Source organism: Apium graveolens, unplaced genomic scaffold (assembly GCF_009905375.1).
Source record: "Apium graveolens cultivar Ventura unplaced genomic scaffold, ASM990537v1 ctg808, whole genome shotgun sequence".
NCBI classification, from domain to species: domain Eukaryota; kingdom Viridiplantae; phylum Streptophyta; class Magnoliopsida; order Apiales; family Apiaceae; genus Apium; species Apium graveolens.
This window is the reverse complement of record NW_027420871.1, coordinates 79,743-103,032: the sequence shown is the minus strand read 5'-3', so window position 1 is coordinate 103,032 and position 23,290 is coordinate 79,743. Positions and strand designations below refer to the sequence as shown.

Below are 23,290 nucleotides of genomic sequence, written 5' to 3'. Positions count from 1 at the left end.
ATGCAGGAAGAGTTGAATGAATTTGAAAGAAACAAAGTCTGGACCCTAGTGCCAAGAACAAAATATAGATCTGTTGTTGGTACAAAGTGGGTATTCAGAAACAAAACTGAAAGTGATGGCATAATTACAAGAAACAAGGCAAGGCTGGTTGCAAAAGGATATTCTCAACAGGAGGGAATTGATTATGATGAAACATTTGCACCAGTTGCTAGGTTAGAAGCCATAAGGATATTTTTGGCTTATGCTGCTCACAAAAAGTTTACTGTCTTTCAAATGGATGTGAAAAGTGCTTTTCTCAATGGAGAATTGGAGGAAGAGGTATATGTTGAACAACCTCCAGGTTTTGTAGATACCAAACATTTAGATTATGTCTACAGGCTTGATAAAGCACTTTATGGACTTAAGCAAGCTCCTAGAGCATGGTATGAGACTTTAGCTCAGTTTCTTCTGGAAAGTGGATTCAACAGAGGGACAATAGACAAAACACTGTTCTACCTCAACCATGGAAAGGACTTACTTCTGGTCCAGATTTATGTTGATGATATCATTTTTGGATCTACAAATGATAAACTTTGCAAGAAGTTTGCCAAACTAATGCAGTCAAGATATCAGATGAGTATGATGGGGGAACTTAGCTATTTTCTGGGCCTTCAAGTCAAGCAGAATGAGGAAGGCACTTTTATTTGTCAAACCAAGTACACCAGAAACTTGCTAAAGAAATTTGGAATGCAAGATTGTTCAAGTGCATCCACTCCAATGGCCACTGCAACAAAACTGGATAAGGATACCGGTAAATCAGTAGATATTACTGACTACAGAGGTATGATTGGCTCTCTACTCTATCTAACTGCTAGTAGACCTGATATCATGTATGCTACCTGTCTTTGTGCAAGATTTCAAGCAGATCCAAGAGAACCTCACTTAACAGCTGTAAAAAGAATCTTTAAGTATCTTAAAGGAACAGCTGCTCTGGGATTATGGTATCCTAGAGAATCAGATTTTAAACTAATAGGTTACTCAGATGCAGATTTTGCAGGTTGCAAAATTGACAGGAAAAGCACAAGTGGAAGCTGCCAATTTCTTGGAGGCAGATTGGTTTCTTGGTACAGCAAGAAACAAAAGTCAATTTCCACATCAACTGCAGAAGCAGAGTATATTGCTGCAGGAAGCTGTTGTGCACAGATTCTTTGGATGAAGAATCAATTACTGGATTATGGGTTAACATATTTCAAAATCCCTATTTACTGTGATAATCAAAGTGCTATTGCTATGACAGGTAATCCAGTTCAACACTCAATGACAAAGCACATCAGCATCAGGTATCACTTCATCAGGGAACATGTGGATGAAGGTACAGTGGAATTGCATTTTGTTCCCACAGATCAACAGTTGGCAGATATCTTCACAAAACCATTATGTGAAGCTACTTTTACAAGATTAGTAAATGAACTTGGAATGGTTTCAGGTTCTTTCTTTAAATCTGCTTAGACTTGTTCTGTGTTATCAGACTTTATGCTCAGTATTTACAGAATTAATATCATTGTGTATTCTGTGCTTAATTGATAAATGTCTTTAAGTACTGACTGTTGTCTGATATATGTTTCTAAACTCTGATAAGTGATATGTTTGTTCTAGTACCTATTCAATCCTATGAGGATAACTGTGCTAGATACTGACCTAGTAATCTTCAATAAACAAATGACTCCATGGAAGAAGTAATTATTTCAATGGAAATCTTATGACACTAGCAAATTCTGATAACTGAGCTTAGTTAAGTTTACTTTGTATATCTTATTACTAAGTCACAAATTAGAATAATGCTACTCATCTGTTAAGTTCTGATACTAGTTAAACTGCTGAATGTACTAAGTGCTGATAAACCTCCCTTATCAAAAGAAAAAGCAAAAAGATTAAAGAATAAAATCAGGTACTCCTTTGAGATCTAGAGTAAAAATGTGAAAGGGACGACCCAAGTGCATTGCTGGTATTAAGTAAATATGCATTAGAAAAGCAAAATATTTTCTTGGTGACTTTTCACACTCTATGATTACTGGAGAAATACTCTAATAATAGCATAAATTCTAATAAACAGTCGTGACTCACTTACACTGAGAAGCCACTGTAAAATAGAATTTCAAAAGATGCATAAAATGAGCACAAAACAGTTGAGGTGGACTCAAGCATGAACTCATTCATCAGTAGGTTTCAGGACAATGACAGATCTTTAGCAAAATTTTAGTTTTGCCTTATTTCTAAGATATACTGAAGTGAATCAGACTTTACTCTTTGTCTGTTTTTAGCTTAATGCACACACTAATCACTCCATCTGAATGATGAAAATTTCTGTGGTGGTCTATGTTATTTTAGATAAACAGTCATTGTGTCATTTTTGCACAAATTCTAAGGACAAGTTCTAGTTACACGTTCTGATGGTTAAGTTCTGACGTTCATAACTAAGAACTTGTATGAGGATTTACTAAAATGAGCATTCCTTTTTCGAGTTAAGAAATTATGTTCTGATGACTGTTAAGTTCTGGTATAGGTCTAAGTTCTGATTTCTCAGTCTAATCCTTTACTTGGCTTATCTTTGAATGAAATTTAATAACAGTCTCAGTTTGTACTCGCATATGTTGAAGTGGAAGATTAATAGTCACTATGATTAGGATTAATGGTTTTATACTTGAACAGTCCACTGTTTCTTGTGTCTTGTGCGATCTAGACCATGATTCCTCTTTCCAATGACTGTTATTCTTTTTCAAAGTCTAGGGAGACGAGGTAGAATTAATTCTACCTGTCAGCGTTAAATATCTTTGCGTCTCTTGGCATTCTTTTGCCTATATAAACAACCACTTCACATCAGTCTTTCCATCACATTCTTCTCACACACTTATCCTCCTTCTTCTGTCAAAAACACAATGGTTCGATACAACATGTTTTTGAACACACAAACCTTCACAATGGAGCTCAGTTGTGCCGACTGGCAGCAGGAGTGGCATGTAACAGCCATTCCTGAGGAGATCTGGGACTCTGTCCCACAGGAGGTGCTGGCTCATCTTCTATTCTTCGAGATGGATTATCATCGCCATCTGGAGCGCCTGGAGGAGGAAAGGCGGGAAGCTATCCGTCAGCAAGAGCGAATCATATGACTCGCCATCTTGTTCGTCGAAGATAGGAAGAGGAAGATGACTTAATCTCGTCTTCTTCCTGTTCTTCTTCATCCTCAGCTTTGTCAGGCTTCTTAGCTAGGACTAAAGCTGTTGACGTTAGGATTAGAAGCTTAGGAAAAATCTTGTATTGATGTACTTTCTATTTCATATATGTATTGACTTGATATATTAATGAAAACTGTTTTTACTTCAAGATTTTGTCTCTGAGTTATTTTATCTTGTGTTGTTAAATCCTGCTTGATATTCTGATGGCCATTTAAATTTTGTCTTTATTTAAGTTCTGATTCTTTGTCAGCACTTATTCATCGAAATTATCTCGGTCATTTTTAACATGATTCATTTTCAGAATATTAATGTTGTAGTGAAAAATAATTCAATCAGTGCTAACGGTTTAAATTTTGAATTAAAACTGTGTCTCTTGATAAATGGAACGATTTTTCCTTGAAACAAGGCAACTGGGTAAGTAATCATTCCTGTTTTCTCGAGCCCAGTAACTATCCGTTATTACTGTATGTTTGACAGGTATCCAACGGTAACATTTTTTTTCAGAGTATAAGAACAACAGAGAGAAGATTTCTTTAATCTTTTATTTTCTTTATACTTTATCTCTCTTCTTACTTTTACTCTCTTTCTCATTCTTTCTCATATTGGTTTTTCATACAGACATTATCTCAAACACCTAACAGGCATACTTGAATCTCAATATTTTTTCACATGGCACCAAAGGATTTAATCATTGATGGAGCAAAGTTTGTTCCAAACAACTATGCTGCAATTCTTGATCATGCTGAAGCTCCATCTGAATTGCACTTTGTTCAAGATCTTCTTGCACATAGTGAGGTTGGGTACGCCTTAACTCAGCCTGAATTATTTTCAAGTCAACAAGTTCTGCGGTTCTGGAGGACTGGAGTTTTTGATGATGGTGGTAAACAAGGCACTCCCAGTATTATCTTCCAAGTGGGTGATTCATCCTATGTAGTCACTCCTGGTACAGTACGAAGAGCATTACATCTTCCAGAAGATTGTACCTTCTCTATACCAGAGGAATCAGAACTTCGGGGGTTAATGACTGATTTGGGATATGAAAAGAGTCTGACGAAACTTGGACAGTTGAAACGGGCTAATATCAGAAGAGAATGGAGTTTCTTCTTCGATTGCATCACCAAGGCTTTTGGCAACAAGTGTTCAAATTTTGATGCTATTCCCATTATGAGTCAGCACATCGGGTATGCAATTATCAATCAAACTCATTTTGATTTTGCAACTGCTTTAATTGGTTTTATTGGGGATAGGATGACAGAGGATCGAGATGTTGTTTATTTTGCTAGATTCTGTCAACTTATTTACACTTATTGTACTGATGAACCTCAGTTAGTCAGCACCCAAACCCCACCTTTTAAGGTTGCAAAAAGGTACTTTAATGATCTAGTAAATGCTGATACTAAGAAGAAAATGGTTAGATCATTACAGATTCCTAAGTCTGTAAAACAGATCCTGGTAAATGCTGATCCTGATACCTATAGATCTGTTTACTCTGATGTTCAACCACCTCCAACCACCCAAAATCCATCAACCTCAGAACCTACCTCTCATTCTACTCAACCTACCCTCAGAACTTATCTCCAATCCTATCTCTCCACTTCACAGACTGCTCAACCTTCTTCTTCAGCACCTACTGTGAAGCCTACATCCTCTAAGCCAAAGAGAACAAAGACTGTTCCTCACACACCTCAAAAGAGGAGGAGAATTACTTTGAGAGATGAATCAGATTCTGAGGATCAGATTCCTTCTTCAGAACCTGTGGTCAATGAAGCTGAGAAGGCAACTTCTCAGAAGGATTCTGCAATTGGGGGTTCTAGGCTTCTCAAGAGGCTTAGACGTATGACGGTTCCTAAAACTCCCAAGGAATCCAAATCAACAAGGAAGTACAAGAAACAGAGGGCACAAAGGCCAGTTTCAGATGATGAGGAGGAAGCAGCTAAGGAAGGGGATCAGGAATCTCTGATCTCACAAGACAAGGAATTTGCTCCAGTCACTTCTTCTCCATCAACTCCATCTCAGGAACCTGTATCTGACAAGGCTAATTCACCTTCCGTGTCTCTTGTTGATCCAGGAACAGGTGCTGAAATTGATATTCAGAACCTGGTTGTGCCTGAAATACTTTTCTTAGAAGCTCCAACAACAAATAATCCTTCCACAACACCTGTTACTGATGCTGTTCAAACTCCTGAGTTATCACTAACACCTTCTCTGCATCAAGATGCTGATGATCAGATTTTAGGTGAGCATCAGGATATGGCTGTTGATCAGAACTTAATATCAGATCAGCAATTAGAGGATGCTGAAGCCTCCATTGCTACTCACACTGTTGTCTTATCAGAAGATACTAATTCTCTAAGTTCTGATGCTGCAAATGTTGGAGATACTGGTGAGGCTGCTACAACTGTAGATGCTGATGAAGCAGGTCCTTCAGGACATACTCCTCCACTGACTCTTCCTAAGTCTGAACTGGTAAAGGAGTTTGTTATCAGGGATGCACCAGTACCTTGGAGTGAAACTCCTGTAGGTCAGGAGTGGACTAAGGAATGGAACTCAGTTTCCTGTGTTCCAAATGCTTTACATCTTGCTGAGCACTTGACTAAAGCTGATGAAATGTTACATTCTGATGATTTTAAAATCCAGCTTAGAGTCACTGCATTGAGTACTAAACATCTACAAGGTCTTCATTCTAACACTCATGCAGAGCTACACAAGATTCAGGAGAACTTTATCAAACAGGAACAAGTTTAGAAAATTGATAAGAAAAAGTTCTTCCAACCTACCATTGACAGGGTTGCTTATATTGAGAAAACTCAAGAGAAGCAACAAGCTCAGATTGATCAAATTCTGGCAAATCAAGCTTCTCAGCAATCGCAACTTACTGAAATCCAGACCTCAGTGGAACTACTTATCTCTCTTTTATTACCTGCTGATGCCAAAAAGGGGGAGAAGGTAATTAAGTCCAAATGCAAAACCAACAAGACACTGCAAGGAAAGGATGATGGAAAAGATGACCAAGGAAACTCTGGAATGGGTAGTGGTCATAGTCAAGGTAGAAGGTTTACATCAAGACAAGATAGTCACAGAACAAGTTCTGATACTGGGAAAAGAATAAGTTCTGCTGCTGGTAAAATGATAAGTTCTGATGAACTTCTAGATCTTGATGAGGAAATGTCAAGACAGTTATTTCTTCAAGAAAATCCAGGGATGGACTTGGAAAGTTTAAAGGAAGAAGAAGCCAGACTTAAATCAGAGAAAGTCACATCTAAATCTGAAGCTTCTGGTAAAAAGTTACTTCCAAAACCTAAAGGCATTGTGATCAAAGAAAGGATACATACTGAAGAAACTTTGGCTAGATCACAACCACAGATAGATCCAAGATCCAAGGGTAAAGAAAAGGTTGGTGAACCTATCAAGCCTTATGTACCTCCTGAGGAAGAAGAAATTACTGATGGAAAAGATGATCTTGCTCTGACTTCAAGAAAAGTTCTTAAAACAACCTCTGACATGGCTCAAGTTGTTCAGAGTCAAGAAATTGTAAGTTCTGATATTCAGAAGAAGCAAGTAACCTCTGACAGTGCTCAAGTTAACTTGATATCAGAAAATAGATCTAAAACACTCCTACCAGGATTCACTAAAGCAAAACAGACTCAATCTTTGAAGACTACTCCAAGTGGTTTTGAAGCAAGAGTAGTTACTGGAAAGGAAGCTAGAGATAAAACTGGATTGGGAAGTGCTGATGAAAGAAGAGTACACAACACTACCGATGATCCAACTTCCTTGAGTGAACCAGGTATTGGAGCAACTCCTGAGAGATTGAATCAACTAGAATCTGTACAGATGGTTTACCATACCTACTTGAAAGAATACATCATGTTGTATTTCATGACAGATGGTAGGGTTTATCATATAAGACAAAATGCCATTCCTTTGAAGTATTTTGAAGAATTGGAGCATGTACTTTTCTTACTTCAAGTGGATGACAGAATAACAGAGACTGCTGCAAACTACTTAAAAGAACAGATTCAGAGACAGAAAAGGCTTTATTCTGTTAAGTCTGACAGCAGATATGTTCCAAAGTACAGAGATCACAATGGGGATATTGTTGATATGAAGCCTAATACTGCACAGATCAGAACGTATCTTGGTATTAAGGGACTTGAATTCAATCTTGAATCTGACAAAGCTTATGTCATAAGACTAGACCAGGAGTTAAGGAAAACAAAGATTAATGATCTCAGAGCTGCAATCTTTCAAACTGGTGAAGATACTGCAGAGCTTAAAGGTGTTAAAAGGAGAATGATTGATGAACTAAGATATGCTGAGAAATGTTTGTTGAAGAACTATCTCAGAACAACTCCTGACATCAGAGAGATCAGAAGTTGATGAAGCCAAGTCGAAGATCTACAACTGCTTAAATTCTGATATTTATGCAGATTGAAGTTGTTATCAGAAGTTGAAATTGGTAAAACTTTAAGGACTGTAAGTTGTAGTTATCTAGTCTATTTCTCATGCATTTGTACTTAATGTTTTTGACATCATCAAATATCTGTTTAACTTGTATATTTTGTTAATTTACAAGTTGGGGGAGATTGTTAGATATATTTGATAATGTCATGGCTAATATGTCTTATGTTTAGCTTTCAGATCTTGTGTGAACAGGATAGATCAGTACTTAACTGTTGATCAGTACTTATACTGGAAGTCAGGACTTAAGGATATCAGTACTTATATTATCAGGAGATAATCATCAGAAGATAGATATCAGAACTTAAGTGCTGAAGGACGATCAGATAAGGACAGTAGCTGATTAAAGGAAAGAGGATAGAGATAAAACATAAGAAGAGATATGCATGAAGAAGGAATTCCGTGAAGAATGGAATACTTGGAATAGAAGATATCTGATTGATATATTTTAGGAAGCAGAATTATATTCCATATCAATTAGCGATTATCTTGTAACTGTGTAGTATATAAACACAGGCATAGGGTTTACACTATAAGTGTTATCATTATCGAAGTTATTATTATATATAACCCTAGCAGCTCTCGTGATATTTGTTCATCACTGAGAGGTAACAGTTCCATATTGTAACAGAGTTTATTATTTCAATAAAGTTTGTTTTCTGTTACTCAAGTTCTTTAAGTTCGATTTGAGTGTACTATACACTGTATTCACCCCCTCTACAGTGTGTGTGTGACCTAACATATCGATATCCTTGGAACGTGAAGAAGTGTCTAGAAGTGGGTGATGATTCAACAGAAGAGTTCAAATTGAAGTTAAATATTAAGACTTTAACAATACCTTCTCTTTCTATAACTTCTTTTGATCTCTCTCAAAAAGAGGTATCTGTTAGAGGATATATTCCCCAACATTCCTTTAATCATTTTGTGCCAGAATTTTGTTCTCTGGATTTCATTCTCTCCAGAAATATCAACTTTGAAATCTTTTATGTTTTATTCATTTGATTTTGGATTCCTTTGATGTTCTTTTATTCTGATTGAGATGAACAACCATAACTATAGGGGATACAAGGTATACCTGTCTGTGTGATAGGAGTTGGATGGGACGCCATCACTTGTGTGTGTTATGACTACAAGAAGGTTAACAACCTTTAGTAGTGTCTTAATTTGGACACACAATACCAAGTTCATTTGATCATATTGATCTCTCAGTTATTCTTTTATTTCAACAATACTTTTTCTCAAATTCAGATTTTGGTCCCGTTATGGTATCAAATTCTTTTCTTTTTGAAATTCCATGATTTTATCATCCCAAACATTCGAAGGTATGCCAATCAAGTTAAGCTGAGTATCCAGGTCAAGTCAAAGTAAGGCGATGTGATGGAATTACCAAGGACGACAGTGGATTGTGATAAGTGGCATTTTATACCACTTAGAGCGTCTCAGAACGGCTTGAATTGGTGTCTTGAACTCGAGTATTTAGTGTATTTGACGCATTTTCTAGTTTTTTTGCATTTCAGGGTATAACTTGCTTATATGGGTTGTTTTCATCGAATAAAGCCTAAGGAAGTGCTTGAAATCAGTCCCGGGTTGATGTGCGAAGAATTTAGCAAAAACGGATGCAAAATAATATTTTTTCCAGAAGTGTACTAGGCACCCGCCTGATGGGAGCAGGCGACCGCCTGGTAGCAGGCGCCCGCCTGGAAGAAGGAGGCGGCCGCCTGGGTGCGGATTTTCAGAATCTGGATTTTATAATTCTATTACAATTGGGCTTCTATTAGCGCTGTTTCTTTTGGGTTATTATATAAACCTTATGGGAAGACGTTTTCTTCAGAGAAGATAATCAAAAGCGAAGGCAAGAAGATTGAGAAGACCGTGTTAGCACGCAACAACGAAGAAGAGGAAGCATACGTTTATCTTGTGATTCTTTTAATTCGTTGTAACAGTGGATGCTAGTTTTCTTTATACTTTGAACCTTAATACTCTTGTGACATACTTCATTATTTATTAAGTATTTTTATTAGTTTATATCGTTGTGTTTTTATCATGCTTTCATATGAACCCATGTTGACGATGTGTTCTATTATGGGCTAATCGTGATTATGGGATCATAGCGGATTTACTATAGATTTCTTTAGTTAATTGTTTAATACCTTGGTATATGGTGATTGTATGATATCTAGCATAGGTTGTGCTTATTCGTCTTATGTGCATCACGAACATGTAAGATAGCCTATTAATCTCTTGTGAAGTGACAGTGAATCTTGAGATTTAGAACTTGCCATGCTAGCATAGGTTCATGTATTGTATGCATGATTAGTGGGTAACACTAACCGTTTTACTTGCCCTGTGTAATCATAATGAATAACTTGCGCTTAAATTGTTATATTGTCAAATTCTGTAGACATATAGGGTTTCAACATAATTGATGCCTATTCAACTTCTATCTTAATTGTGGATGCTTGGTAGAATGGTATTCGTACAACGAAAGTTGGCGTTTATCAGTTTCGTGTTGTTCGATTAATATCATCACCATTACATGCTAAGGGTAATAATAACAACTATTGAATAAAGTAGTAATGAAGTTATGATCTCATGTGTATTTAATATTATTAATTTAAGTATTTAATTCTCATAGTTATTATTAGTTAATCAACCTTAATTGTTATTGTCTTGACATTGAAGAATAATCATACATTGGTGAGTAAGTGTTACTTAAATATAATTAATCTGAGTCTCTGTGGGAATGAACTAGAAATCATTCTATATTACTTGCGAACGCGTATACTTGCGTGAATTAATTAGCGCATGCTTTGTGCCTAACAAGTTTTTGGCGCCACTGCCGGGGACTCGATGTTAATTTGTTTAGTTTATGTACTTGCCATTAGTGGTCATTAGGATTCATTGATTAAGACTTGTTACTTACTGCTTCCGGTTGTGTTTCAGGTACTCTAGCGAGAGTTTATGCAAACATGTTCTCGCACTCGCAAGAGGAATCTGGATAAAGCTGAGGAGACAGATACAGCTTTTGACTTTCCGGAGAAGATAGTTTTTGAAGATTCGGATAAAGAGCGTGAAAAGAAAGAACTTGAAACAATGGGTGATCGTATAGTTCAAGCTGATCCAGCTCTTATGGACTTTTCTCGGCCTAAAATTGATGACATTCAGTCAAACATCATTCATCCGGCTATTCAGGCCAATACTTTTGAAATCAAGCCGGGCACTATTCAGATGGTGCAGAATTCTGTTTCTTTCGGAGGTGCTGCGACTGAAGATCCTAACATGCATATCGGGAATTTTATCGAGATATGTAGTACTTTCAAATATAATGGTGTTACTGATGAGGCTATCAAGCTGAGGTTTTTCCCATTCTCTCTGAGGGATAAAGCTAAGGACTGGTTACATTCTTTACCAGCCGGGTCCATCACTACTTGGGAAGATCTTGTGCAAAATTTTCCGGTGAAGTTTTCTCCAATGGCCAAGACTGTAACTATGAGGAGTGCTCTTACTCAGTTTGCACAACAATAAGGAGAATCCATGTGCGAGGCTTGGGAGCGCTATAAGGAGATTTTGAGAAAGTGTCCTCATCATGGTATGCCTGACTGGATGGTGATCACTGGTTTCTACGATGGTTTAGGGGCCCAATCTCGGCCCATGCTCGATGCAGCTTCTGGAGGCGCCTTGTGGGCCAAAAGCTATACAGAGGCCTATAATCTCATTGAAACTATGGCTGTAAATGAGTATCAAAACCCAACTCAAAGGATGATGCCTGGGAAGGTAGTAGGTATTCTGGAAGTTGATGCAGCTACAGCTATTGCAGCGCAGCTTCAGGCGCTGTCTATGAAGGTCGATTCTTTGGCCAACTATGGAGTAAATCAAATAACTAGTGCCTGTGAGCTTTGTACAGGCTCTCATACTACGGATCAGTGTTCTCTTGTTAATGAATCTGTCCAGTATATGAACAATTATCAGCGACCGCAGCAGCCTGTGCCAGCTACTTATCATCCTAATAACAGAAATCATCCCAATTTCAGCTGGAGCAATAATCAGAATGCTGTTCAGCAACCATATCAGCAAGCCGCCAATAAACAGTTTAATCCACCTGGATTCCAGCAACCTTAGCAATTTGCTCAAAGGCAATCATATCCTCAACAAGGTGGTGCTGCTCCACCTTCTAGTGCTGATTTTGAGGAGTTAAAGCTGTTGTGCAAAAGTCAGGCTGTTTCTATCAAGACCTTGGAAAATCAAATTGGACAAATAGCCAATGCCTTGCTCAATCATCAACCTGGCACACTTCCCAATGATACTGAAGTGCCATGCAGGAAGGAAGCTAAAGAGCAAGTCAAAGCTGTCACCTTAAGTTCTGGAAAAGTTGTTGATGCTGAAAAAGCAGAAGATGGAGAAGTTGAAGTTGTAGATGAAGAAGGAATGCAAAAGGAGAAAGAGGGGGATCCAAGGAAGACTACTATTGAACACACTCTGCCTGAGGGTAATACAGGGGATAAACATCTCTATCCTCCACCACCTTTTCCTAAATGGTTTGCAAAAACAAAAGCCGGACAAGCAATTTGGTAAGTTTCTGGAGGTGTTCAAGAAACTTCACATCAACATACCTTTCGCTGAGGCTCTGGAGCAAATGCCTAGTTATGCGAAATTCATGAAAGGTATTCTTTCAAGGAAGGTGAAACTGGATGATCTTGATACCGTTGCTCTAACGGAAGAGTATAATGTCGTGCTGCAGCAAAAGTTACCTCCAAAGCTCAAGGATCCAGGTAGCTTCACCATTCCTTGCACCATTGGCAAGTTGTCATTTGACAAGTGCCTTTGTGATTTAGGAGCAAGCATCAATCTGATGCCGTTGTCTATCTTCAAAAAGCTAAATTTGCCTGATCCGAAGCCCACCTACATGTGTCTACAATTGGCTGATCATTCGATTACATACCCACGAGGCATCGTGGAGGACGTGCTAGTAAAGGTGGATAAGCTCATCTTTCCTGCAGATTTTATCATTCTGGATTTCGAGGAAGATAAGAAGATTCCCATAATCTTGGGAAGACCTTTCTTGGCTACAGGCCGTACCTTGATAGATGTGCAAAAAGGTGAACTCACTATGAGGGGGCAAGATCAAGATGTGACATTCAATTTGTTCAATGTGATGAAATTTCCTACAGAAGATGAGGAGTGCTTCAAGGTGGATTTGGTAGATTCTGCAGTTACTTCAGAACTTGATCATGTGCTAAGGTCTGATGCCTTAGAAAAAGCCTTATCGGGGGATTTTAACAGCGAAGATGATGAAGGCAATGAGCAGTTACAATATCTGAATGCTTCTCCTTGGAAACAAAAGCTAGACATGCCATTTGAATCTCTGGGAAATACTGATCTCAAGAATGCTGAGGGAAAGCTCAAACCATCTATTGAGGAAACACCTACTTTGGAGCTTAAACCATTGCCTGAACACTTGAGGTATGCTTTTTTAGGTGATGCATCTACTTTGCCTATTATTATTGCATCTGACCTTTCAGGAAGTGATGAGGACAAGCTCTTGAGGATTTTGAGAGAATTCAAATCGGCCATCGGATAGACTATAACAGATATAAAAGGGATCAGCCCTTCGTACTGCATGCATAAAATTCTACTAGAGGAAGGTAGCAAGCCGACTGTTGAGCAACAACGAAGGCTTAATCCTATCATGAAAGAAGTGGTGAAGAAAGAAATTCTAAAGTGGCTGGATGCAGGAATCATATATCTTATTTCTGACAGTTCTTGGGTGAACCCCGTGCAATGTGTACCTAAAAAATGAGGTATTACTATGGTAGCAAATGAGAAGAACGAGTTCATCCCCACTCGAACAGTCACAGGATGAAGGGTATGCATGGACTACAGAAAGTTGAATAAAGTCACGAGGAAGGATCACTTCCCTCTTTCATTTATTGATCAGATGCTCGATATGTTGGCTGGTCATGAGTATTATTGTCTTCTGGATGGCTATTCGGGCTACAATCACATTTGCATTGCACCAGAAGATCAGGAGAAGACTACTTTCACTTGTCCATTCGACACGTTTGCTTTTCGCAGAGTTTCTTTTGGCTTATATGGTGCACCTGCCACTTTTCAGAGATGCATGATGGCCATATTCTCTGATATGATTGGAAATAATGTCAAAGTGTTCATGGATGACTTCTCTGTCTTTGGAAATTCGTATGATAAATGCTTGAATAATCTTCGTTTGGTGCTCAAAATGTGTGTGGAAACCAATCTGGTGCTCAATTGGGAAAAATGTCACTTCATGGTGCAGCAAGGCATTATTCTTGGTCACAAGGTCTCTAGTAAAGGTCTTAAGGTGGATAAAGCCAAGGTGGGCATCATTCAAAATCTTCCCCCACCTATTTCTGTGAAAGAAATCTGTAGCTTTCTTGGTCATGCGGGTTTTTATCGGCGTTTCATCAAGGACGTCTCTAAGATATCTAAGCCGTTGTGCAACTTGCTCGAGAAAGATGTGCCTTTCGAATTTGATGATGAATGCTTGGCAGTATTCGAGACTCTCAAGTAGAGTTTAATCACCGCACCAGTTATTACGGCACCTGATTGGAGAAAACCTTTTGAGATGATGTGTGATGCAAGTGATTATGCAGTGGGAACAGTTCTTGGGCAGCAAAAAACTAATATATTTTATGTGGTCTATTATGCTAGTAAGACGCTAAATGGAGCCCAACTGAACTACACCACTACTGAGAAGGAGCTCTTGGCTGTAGTTTTTGGTTTGGAAATTTTTTTGATATTATCTACTTGGGACAAAGGTGACAATGTTCACTGATCACGCTGCCATCCGCTATCTGGTCTCAAAGAAGGATTCGAAGCCTAGACTTATTCGTTGGGTTCTCTTGCTACAGGAATTCAAGTTAGAGATCAAGGATTGAAAGGGTACTGAAAATCAAGTAACTGACCATCTCTCTAGATTGGAAAATCCTGATTCTACTTCACATGATAAGACATTGATCAATGAATCTTTTCCGGATGAGCAGTTGTTCGCAATTCAAGAGGAAGAGCCATGGTTCGCAGACATTGTGAACTATCTTGTTAGCAATATAATGCCTCCTAATATGAATTTGGCTCATAAGAAGAAGTTTCTTCATGGGGTGAAGTGGTACATGTGGGATGAACCATATTTGTTTAGACAAGGAGCTGACCAGATCACCAGGAGATGTATCCCATTCTGTGAGACGGAGGGGATATTACGAGATTATCATTCCACAGTTTATGGTGGACATTATGGTGGTGAAAAGACAGCAACTCGTATTCTTTAAGCAGGTTTTTTCTGGCCTACGTTGTTTAAGGATGCACATCAGTTCATTTCAAGGTGTGATCGTTGCCAAAGAGTTGGGAATCTTACTAGAAAGGATGAGATGCCTTTAAATGTGATGCTTGAAGTTGAGGTCTTCGATGTTTGGGGAATCGATTTTATGGGACCATTTATTTCATCCTGCAATAATCAGTACATCTTGCTGGCAGTCGATTATGTCTCGAAATGGGTAGAAGTCAAAGCTCTACCGACTAATGATGCAAAGGTAGTGTTGAGTTTTCTTCATAAGCAAATATTCACAAGGTTTGGAACACCATAAGTTATCATAAGTGATGAAGGGTCGCATTTCTGCAATCGTAAGTTCACTTATATGATGCAACATTATAATGTGAATCATCATATTTCTACTTCCTATCATCCGCAAACTAATGGTCAAGCTGAAGGGTCTAATTGAGAGATCAAGCGCATTCTATAGAAAGTCGTTTGTCCGTCAAGGAAAGATTGGTCTTTGAAGCTCGATGAAGTTGTTTGGGCTTATAGAACAGCATACAAGACTCCACTTGGGATGTCCCCATTTCAACTTGTCTATGGTAAGGGATGTCATTTACCTGCGGAGCTTGAGCATAAGGCTTATTGGGCATTGAAGAAGTTAAACCTTGATCTAGATGCAGCTGGGAAGAAGCGAATGCTTCAGTTAAATGAACTTGATGAATTTCGACTTCAAGCGTACAAAAATAACAAAATGTACAAGGAAAAGGTAAAAAGGTGGCATGACAGGAAGCTTTCGCCTAAGTCATTCGTGCCGGGGCAACTTCTTCTATTCAACTCTCGTCTCTGACTTTTTTCTGGAAAGTTAAAATCAAGGTGGTCTGGACCATTTATTGTCAAAACTATGTTTCAACATGGAGCGGTGGAGATTTTTCAGAATGATCCGGGCCAAGCATTCAAAGTAAATGGTCAGAGATTGAAGCACTATTATGGGGATACGGTAAACCGTGAAGTGGTTAGTTCCGTTTTATTGACAACTTGATCGCTTTACTCTACGTCAAGCTAATGACGTAAAAGAAGCGCTTCTTGGGAGGCAACCCAAGATATGAGACCATAGGACACCTTAGAATTTAGTACTTTATCCAAAAACCCAAAAAAATCAGAAAAATGTTGGCATAATTTTTTTTTTCCAGAGACCATGCAGGCGCCCGCCTGCTAGGATCAGGCGGCCGCGCTAGCAGGCGCTCGCCTGCTGGTGCCAGGCGACCGCCTGCGCCCCTGAATTTTGAAAAATTCATTTTCAGCCTATAAAAAAACACAAAACCACAAAACAAAAACCACAGCAGTATATCACCACTAACCCACGATTTTACCCCCATACTTAGCCACAATCCCCACTCCTAATCAAATTCAAACCCTAATCTTGCTATATATATACATACAAAATCTCTCCTACACACCAAACACAACTCTCTAACCCTTATTTTCAGTTTCAATGGCCCCAAAGAGATCACGAACTGTAGGAAGCAGTAGCACCATTCCGATTGCTGATTCTTCGAGGAACACTGCTGCGAGGCCCCGATTGTTGGATGTGGCTACTGAAGAGGAGTACACCAAGCTTCTGACTAAGCCTAATATGAGGGAGAGGGGGTTTTTGCCATCAGTGGGGGATGGTGATTTGTTACCGATGATTGCTGAGAAGGGATGGATTACATTCTATGAGTCACCTGAGGTAGTTCCAATGAGTATCATTCGCGAGTTCTATGCGAATGCTAAGGTCGATAAGAATGGGTTTTCTGTTGTTCATGGGCTTACAGTTGATTATCAGCCCGAGGCGATTCGCCGGGTAATTGGACAGCGACAAAGGAAACCACAAGAGGAGCATTGGAATGAAAATTCCCCTGAGGACTTTGATATGGACTTGATAATTGCTACTCTCTGTCGGTCGGGCACAGTGTGGAAGTTCAAAAGGGGAACCAATGAGTATCATAATTTCCCTGCTATCGCGATGAACAGGTAATGCTTGTGCTTGGAATGCATTTATGTGTGCTAATATTCTTCCTTCTGTACATGCACATGAGGTTACAATGGAGAGGGGAGGTTGTTATGGGGAATTCTGAATGAGGAATATTATATGGACCTTGGTGAGTACATCTACCTAGAGATTTTGAAGTGTTTGAGGGGGAAATCGCAGTACTCTATCCCATATGCCTCTATTGTCATGAAGCTTTGCAAGGTTTGTGGAGTCCAGTGGCCGTCTTATGAGCAGCTGTAGATGCCGGCCGCTCCTATTGATTCATCGACGTTGAATGCGATGTAGGAGTGGATGGGTGGAGAGCCCGAGTCATATGGTTTAGGATATAACCTTCTAGAAGGGGTTCCAACAGCTGGTGCTACCATGGCTAGGCCCGGTCAGGCTCGGGGAGAGGCAGGTCCTTCGAGAGCTCAGGGGGGAGATGGTTCGGGATTGGATGATGTCCAGTACAGGAGGCTTTCCAGGAGGATGGATGCGATCTATGAGTCGCAGAGTCGGTTTGCGCAGGAGCTCACCCAAGCACTTGGGACTGCATTTAGAGGCCTTGGAGCTGACATCCAGTGGCCCGTTTATGGTGAGGATTCTGCTTATCCACCTCCTGACACTCCACCCTCTGAGGGTGATGATGATGATGATTCTTCTGAGTAGGTATACCCTGTGTTCCTTTCTATTACCTTCACTAGGGATAATGGAGATTTTAAGTTTGGGGGTGGTAGTTAAGGAACATATTTGTGTGTGTGTCATGTAGTTGCATTTTCATGTTAGTTCAGTTCATATAGTTGCATATGTTTGCCATATAGTTTTTTTATATAGAGATTCTTTTTTATTTTTTTATAGCTTTAATTATCATGTCATATAGCTCATGCATATACCATGATCCCTTTGTGTTGCTTTACCGATTAATATGTGATATTGATGCGAGTGTAGTGATAGCGTTATAGTGATGTTGAATCTTGTTAGGTTGACATGTATGCTAGAAACACTTGTAATTTCACTAAGTCTTAGAGTATGCTTAAGTACTAGATTGTTGTCATGGTTTGATGGTTTTTGAGATTAATCTATTGCTTATGGTTAGAATGCATGATAGGCTCTTAATGATAAAAGACATGAAAAGATAAAAATTGGAAAAAAATTGAAATTCATTGTTAGTTGTGGCTAGGCGTCAAATGGCTAGTAGCCGGCTCGTATTGTATACGAGTAGTCTAGGGTTGAGCAAGATGGAGCAAAACGCACTTGCTCAGAAATTAAAAAAAAAATAGAAAAAAGAGAAAAAAAGAAAAAAATATGGTTTAATTCACAATTGATCACGAGTGGGCTCTTTGGTATTCGAGTTATTAATTCTTAGGGGACTTTGTACCTAGTGACCTAAGACTTTTATAGTCTGGGATCCGCTAACCTAACGCTCGCTAAATGGGTACCATTGCATAAGTCTTTTGTGGATCTCACTCATTGCACGATCAAATAAGCATTTGTTTACGTGTTGAATAAAAGCATGATTCCGTAATAAACTCCAATAAACTTGTAGTGTTATAAATCATTTTGTGTCTAGAATATATTCTTTATATAAGCTTGTGATTGCCTTGAGGATAATTAAGTTATGGTGATGGATCTAGTTTCAAAGCATATCTGTTAAGCATTCGCACACACCACATTTCTAGTTGTATGTTATCTTGCGTGATTTGATTGATCTCTAGTCGCCTAACTGCGTTTGTTGATATGTCATGTGTTGGTTGGTTTAGTCATCGCGATGGGGATCGTTGCATTCATATAGTTTGCATTCATGCATGTTTATTTCTGAGTTTGAGTCGGTGCTGCTTGAAGACAAGCATCAATTCAAGTTTGGGGGTGTGATAAGTGGCATTTTATACCACTTAGAGCGTCTCATAACAGCTTGAATTGGTGTCTTGAACTCGAGTATTTTGTGTATTTGAAGCAGTTTCTAGTGTTTTTGTATTTCAGGGTATAACTTGCTTAGATAGGGTATTTTCATCGAATAAAGCCTAAGGAAGTGCTTGGAATCAGTCCCGGGTTGGTGTGCGAAGAATTCAGCAAAAACAATGCAAAATAATATTTTTTCCAGAAGTGTACCAGGCGCCCGCCTGATGGGAGCAGGCGACCGCCTGGTAGCAGGCGCCCGCCTGAAAGAAGGAGGCGGCCGCCTGGGTGTGGATTTTCAGAATCTGGATTTTATATTACTATTAAAATTGGGCTTCTATTAGCGCTGTTTTTTTTGGGTTATTATATAAACCTTATGGGAAGACGTTTTTCTCAGAGAAGATAATCGAGAGCGAAGGCAAGAAGATTGAGAAGACCGTGTTAGCACGTAACAATGAAGAAGAGGAAGCATACGTTTATCTTGTGATTCTTTTAATTCGTTGTAACAGTGGATGCTAGTTTTCTTTATGCTTTGAACCTTAATACTCTTGTGATGTACTTAATTATTTATTAAGTATTTTTATTAGTTTATATCGTTGTGTTTTTATCATGCTTTCATATGAACCCATGATGACGATGAGTTCTATTATGGGCTAATCGTGATCATGAGATCATAGCAGATTTAATATGGATTTCTTTAGTTAATTGTTTAATACCTTGGTATGTGGTGATTGTATCATATCTAACATAGGTTGTGCTTATTCGTCTTATGTGCGTCGCGAACATGTAAGATAGCATGTTAATCTCTTGTGAAGCGACAGTGAATCTTGAGATTTAGAACTTGCCATGGTAGCATAGGTTCATGTATTATATGCATGATTAGTGGGTAACTCTAACCGTTTTACTTGCCCTGTGTAATCATAATGAATAACTTGCGCTTAAATCGTTATGTTGTCAAATTCTGTAGACATATAGGGTCTCAACATAATTGATGCCTATTCAACTTCTATCTTAATTGTGGATGCTTGGTAGAATGGTATTTGTACAACGAAAGTTGGCGTTTATCAGTTTCGTGTTGTTCGATTAATATCATCACCATTACATGCTAAGGGTAATAATAACAACAACTATTTAATGAAGTAGTAATGAAGTTATGATCTCATGTGTGTTTAATATTGTTAATTTAAGTGTTTAATTCTCATAGTTATTATTAGTTAATCAACCTTAATTGTTATTGTCTTGACATTGAAGAATAATCATATATTGGTGAGTAAGTGTTACTTAAATATAATTAATCAGAGTCTCTGTTGGAACGAACTAGAAATCATTCTATATTACTTGCGAACGCGTATACTTGCGTGAATTAATTAGCGCATGCTTTGTGCCTAACAGAGTGCAATGCGATTAAAATATCAATGGTGTACAACGAAGTCAATCTGTTTTTTACTTCTCTATCTCTCTTTCTTTTTCTTTCTCTCTATCTTTCTTTCCAATCTTCTTTCTCTCGATCAGTAAAAGTGATTCTATTGAAAAATTGGTCAAAAGATGTGGATGGAACAGTATTGCGAAGTGAAGCTCCCGCGATCATTACGTTATACAAGGAATTCAAGTTCATCTGAAATTTTTGAGAAAAGTTACATATGCAAGATTGGGAAGTTGGTTAGAAGACCCTTAGTGCTTTCTTCTGCTGATTCCGAGGAAGGAATCCTTATAAAGGGGGTAGATAGTAATATCCCATATTTTCAAATATTATTATTATTTGAAATTGTTTATGTGATTTTATGTGAATTTTGGTGAATTATCTGGTAATTGGAGTGATGTTTTGGATGTTTATATGTGATATTCTTTGAGTATACTAATTTTTATATATGCATAATAAATATAAATAATTTTGGTAATTTTCTGGTAAATTTTGGATTGTTATATGAATTTATAATGATTTATGAATTTATTAATTATTTTCTGAGTAATTATAAAACTATTTTATAAAGTCGGGAATCGTCCAACTTCAACTGTTTTGCATTTTTACAACCCGAAACTCTTCCGAAAACTCCTTCCTAACCTAATCTGGTAATTCCGGATATTTTCCGTGTTTTAACTTTTTCAATCCGGATTACGGTTTGACCCGTACGAGTCCCGGCGTGAAATTTTCGATACGTTAATCATTTCATAGATCGATAAAAATCCGTATTCTCAAAAGGCGAGATATTATCACCTTATTTTCGTATAGAGTGTTTTATAGGAAGTTCTGTTTTGATAATTATCCAAATCTTGTATTAAAATTGTATCGTTGTATAGTTACTTAGCGGCTAAGTAATCTATTTTCGGATCCGACATGTTCATGTCATCATCGAATTATTAAATAAATAAAATATATGATGGGTCTGTCAGCGATGTGTTGCCTTATTGTTAATTATATGTAATTTGTAGGTACGAAGATTATTTGTGTAATAAATTATTGAGTTGTATGAGTTGTTTTGCTTTTAAAGTGATTTTATTGAATATTTATTCTCATAAATGCTAAAATTGTTTCTAAAATTATTTTTATTACTTTATAATTTTATTTATTATTTTAGGAGTTTAAAAAAAATTAAAGATCAATATTTTATTGATTATTTATCTCTAAATGATTTTCTGATTGCATTTATATGTAAAATCCGTATTAAATCCAGAAAAATTTCAAAAATTCTGAAACTCATATTTATTTAAATTTTGAATATTTCGAGAATTTTAAAATTTGTTGGGGATTTTTGGGTTTAATCTAGCCGTGCGTTGTTTAGTTTAATTGATAGATGCGGATACGAGTTGCATTTCAAAGTTGGGTTAACAATTATGAACAATTTATATTTATTAGTTTTATTTACTTGGGGATTCTTAAAACTATTTCCGAGAGGTTTTGAATTATTTATTCGTTAAATGCTCGTTAAATTCTTGAATTGTGATGTACGAGTTTAGAGTTATCACGACACAAATAAAAAATAAAAGGGGGCAGCTAATTCAATCGGGTTTTAACCCGTTTCTTTTTTTCTCGGTTCCCTGCCTCTTCTCTTAATCTCTCAATCTCTCAATCTCTCAATTCTCTAATCTCTCAATCTCTCACGTCTCTCTCGTCTCTTTCCCTCTCAATTCTCTCTACCTACCACAATCTCTGCTCCTCTCTTTCTCTCATTAACTACTGCCGCCTCTCTGTTTCTTTCTATCCCGCCGGTTTTTCCTTTTTCCGGTAAGTTGCCCTGTTGCTGGCGGCTCCAGTTTACAGTTATACATACATATCTGTGTATATATATGCGTCGTGTGTGTGTGTTTACCTGTGTGTGTGTGTGTCGAGTGTGTGTGTATACCTGTGTGTGCGTGTGTGGAGTGTGTGTGTGAGGTTGAAGGCGCGTGTGGCGCGTGGCTTGTGATTGTGGTGGTTCGATTGCGCATTTCTTGTGGTTGTTCGAATTTTGATCGAATTCTTTTTATGTTTCTACAAAATTATTTGACTGATTTTGTGAAATAAAAATAGATTTCATGCGGGAATAATTATTAGTTAATCAGTAATATTTATGTTGGATGTCAGATAAACGGAAACCCGTGAATTTTACCGTCGTCGACGATGAGCCTCGACGAGCCGACGGTGGACGATGATGATTTTAATCTGAGTCCTACGGTTATAAATTAAATAAATTAGTTCGAGAAATTAGGTTCAAAGCGAATAATAATAATTATTAATTGAATTCGTAGCGGTGATTGGGATTGTTGAATTTGATTGTGAATTGGATTGTATTGCGGTTGATGTTGTGATTTGACGTCGAATTGTTTCGACGAGTAGGCCGATAAACAAAGGAGACGCTGCCCGATTTTCGGGAAATTAATTCTGAAACTACAAGAACGTAAACCACAATTATCAGAGACGTCGAACGAGAATATATATATAAGATTATAATTATATTATATGAGACCAAATTACGTGTCGTGACAAATTATTTTATAAATAATCGATCACCCTATTTTCCAAAACGACGAGTATACGTACTTTCTGAAAATAAATACCGAACCGGGTCATATGTGATATAAATTATGTGATATGTGAGTTATGTGTTTACGTGCTATGTGAATTATATGCATACGTGGGTCAAGAGTCTTGTATTTGACTGTTTTCTTTATGTGTGGGCCATCGTATGAGTATACGATAGGATTTTAACGCGCAGTTCATCGAGTAATTATCGTTAAATGATTAAAGTTGAATCTTTTAATTATAGATGCGAGTCTTTCAAGACGATCAAGACCAGATGGCATGGATGAAGACCAGAGTTTAATAGTATGGAATATTGGGTTGCAGCACTGCATGAGCAGCAGATTAGAGATTTAGCAAAGTAAAAGACGTTGATGCCTTGAGATGCCAGACTAAAATAGTTGTGTTATTGCGAGTGTGACTAA

General features: G+C 37.9%; 1 non-coding gene across 1 annotated transcript; it reads right to left on the bottom strand.

Moving 5' to 3' along the window:
* Positions 1–11,159: 11,159 nt before the first annotated feature.
* On the bottom strand, positions 11,160–11,266 carry LOC141704651 (small nucleolar RNA R71). Its single transcript, XR_012568026.1, has one exon. It is a non-coding gene; the product is annotated as a small nucleolar RNA R71 (small nucleolar RNA).
* Between the last annotated feature and the right edge of the window lie 12,024 nt (positions 11,267–23,290).